This window comes from Acanthisitta chloris, unplaced genomic scaffold (assembly GCF_000695815.1).
Source record: "Acanthisitta chloris isolate BGI_N310 unplaced genomic scaffold, ASM69581v1 scaffold9764, whole genome shotgun sequence".
Classification (NCBI taxonomy): domain Eukaryota; kingdom Metazoa; phylum Chordata; class Aves; order Passeriformes; family Acanthisittidae; genus Acanthisitta; species Acanthisitta chloris.
Genome location: NW_008668853.1, coordinates 6,553 through 9,828, shown reverse-complemented (window position 1 = coordinate 9,828; position 3,276 = coordinate 6,553).

Below are 3,276 nucleotides of genomic sequence, written 5' to 3'. Positions count from 1 at the left end.
GCCACTCACACACAGATATATAGGTAGATCTGAAGTGATTTGAGAAGACTGTAAATAGAGAAAGTGGCCTTTTTCACTTTCCTCACAGGAAAGAAAAAGTGGGAGAGATCCAGCCTCAGAAGAGTTTCTCTCACTATGCTTTGTCTTTCTGTGAAAGTCTAGCAAAGAACAAAGGAAATGGTACTTTCATCCACTTCTCATTTGCCTTTTTCTCACAGCATGCTTTGCAACCTGGACTAGCCTAACCTCAGATTTCTCCTCTTTAGGCAGGTACTATCAGTTCCTTCCTCTCAAAGCTCTCAAGGTAAATCCTCACATGGCCATTAGGATTATTCCAGTCATAATGATCAGTATCTAAAGATGCTGTTTCTTGTGCATCAAGGTTCATCTCTTGCTCAGCTTCATTTTCAGAGGAAGAGGCTTATGTGACCTTGCCTCTGTGTGTTCATCTATGTATCTATCCTTGAAAACACATGAACTTGGAGCCAGTTCCTACCAAACTTAACAAAGAGCCAAAAGTTCAAAGATATTCATTTCTGACATGCTTGGGGGGTCGGGATGAGGACAAGCCAAGTAGAGGAGACATCTCCCATTTGTATTTCCACTGCAATGAAGTTCACCCTTATTAGATGTCAAAACAAAGAAACAAATTCATAAAAAATCATGACTCTGTTCTTATGAGGGAAAGTCCTGTCACCAGCAAAAGAGAACTAATTTTCCTAATTTTCCTTAGGGTAGAGCAGGGACTGTGACAATTTAGCACTGAGCACATAGCAAAGAGACATGAGACATTATAGCCTTTCTTTTCATGGTAATAAAATATTTGTTTATGCTGGTTTGTTTCTGCAACATGAATCTCAGAGCATGAATTCTGCAAAATCTAAGTAGCCTACAGTCAAATTCCAGTTCAGCCTGCTTTGGAGAAAGTGGGATTTTGGTTTATGAAGGTACAGAAGACACAACATAAAAAGGTATCTGGAAGATAAACATGTGAGTTCACCTTTTACTCCTTTAAGACCTAACATTTCCTGGCTACTACCAAACAAACAATGCAAAAACACCCCCACAAACCCCAAAATGAAACCAAAGCAAAAACTCAAAGCATATTTGTGAGTAATTTATTTTAGAAAAATCGCAATACAAAATTATATATTGCATTGCATTACTGTTCATTTTTATACATAAGCAAGCATGGCTTAGCTATAAAGTATACAGATCCTGTGAGAGAACTATGGGCTGGAAAAGTCTTGACAGAAAGGCAAGGAGAGGTCAGAGACAGCTGAAGGAAAACAAGACTTGGTTCATTCCTCATACCAGCATGCAATGACAGTTTATAAGAAGGACTGTGACTGGCTTTATATCATGTGTCAACTTTCCTGCCTGCTCAATCTTTATTGGTGTCAAATTGTGTTGTTCAGACTGACATACAACTGAACATGACTTTAAAGAGTTAGGGCATTGTATTCAAGTGCAGTTCTAGTTGATTTAAATCAGGGAATTGCAGCACCCCCTGATTCCCCAACCTGTTGTCTCCCCAACACTTACAGCTTGCCAAGCACCAGTGGCACCAGAGGAAATGTGGGAACTACAGAAGATGGGACCTGGTCCCCAACATGACCAGGTTAAATTCTGGTGAAAGCACTTCCTGAGAGTATGTTCCAACACAGCTAAATGCAACAGATAGAAGAATATACAACATGCAACGACAATATTAGGTACACAAATAATTATGCTACACAGTGTTCATCTCCACTGATCATGCTCAGAGAATAATAGCTTCCCATCGTAGATTATTTTTTTTTCAGGAGCATCTTACTCTTTTCCTGTCAATAACATAGCCATGCTCTTGGTTGTATAACTGAGATCTTCCTCTAAGAAACCACTGCAATAACTAACAGTTCCTTTTTGCTCTATCTGCATCGTCACAAGGTACACTTGGATTGCAAGTCACACCCAGAGGTTCAGTAAGTTTTTCCTTACATTTAAATAGAACCTCCTGTGGTTTAGTTTGTGTCCATTGTCTCAGCACCACTGGGAAGAGTCTTTGCCCTCTTACATCATCCCATCAGGTATTTACACACATTGACCAGATATGCCCAAGCCTTCACTTCATCAGGCTGAACAAGCCCAACTCAACCTCTCCCCATTGGAAAGATGCTTCAATCTCTTAACCATCTTTGTTGCCTTTTGCTGGACTCTCTCCTGTCTGTCCCTTGTACTGGGGAGGCACACCAGGACACAGCACTCCAGAGGTGTTTCACTGGTGCTAAGTAGAGGGGAAGGATTGTTTCCTTATCCTGTTGGCAGTGCAGTGGCTGTCGACTCTCCTTGCTGCAAGGGCACATTGGTGTCTCATGTTCTAGCTGTTGTGTACCACGATCCCCATCCCTTCCCTGCAGAGCTGATTTCCAGCTGGTCAGCCTCCAGCATATACTGGGGCATAGGGCTATACCTCCTCAGGTGCAGGATTTAACATATCCCATCAAAGCATTAGCATGTAGAAGAATATTAGATACTACAAAAATCATTCATAAGGCTGCATTATGGATCTCAGAATATTATGTACTTGAGAGGGAAGATGTGCAGGTAATTTTCATATGGTTCATATAGGGCTCCAGGGACTGGAGCACCTGAGTGATGAGGAAAGGCTGAGGGAGTTGGGCCTGTTCAGTCTCAAGAAGAGATGTCTGAGAGAGACCTCATTAATGGATCCAAGTACAAGAACAGAGAGTGCCAAGATGATGCATCAGACTCTTCTCAGTGGTGGAAACCAATAAAACAAGAGGGAACAGCAAAAACTGATGCACAGGAAGTTCCACCTGAATACGAGGAAGAACTTCTTTCCTGTGCAGTCACTGAGCACTGAACAGATTGCCCAGAGAGTTCATGGATTCTCCCTCACTGGAGATATTCCAGAACTATCTGGACACAGCCCTGAGCCATGAGCTCTAGGGTGGCTCTGCTGGAGTAGGAGGTTGGATCAGATGACCCACTGTGATCCTTTCCAACCTAACTGATTCTGTGATTCTGTGTTAAATAAGTATGGAGTTAAGTCTCTTTATGTGTCAGGACTTCTTCTCACCCCTTACAGAAAACACAGAAATGAGAAGAATATTGCCTTGCCAGTCTGAACTCTATTATTTCCATAATGCAAACCTGAAATGAAAAACTAAAAAATGGTACTGTGACAGAATCCCAGTTTAGTTTCACAGGTGAAAAAAATGTGAAAATAGGTGTAAATATAATAAAAAATCAGATTCTGTTTCTTGGCATTTT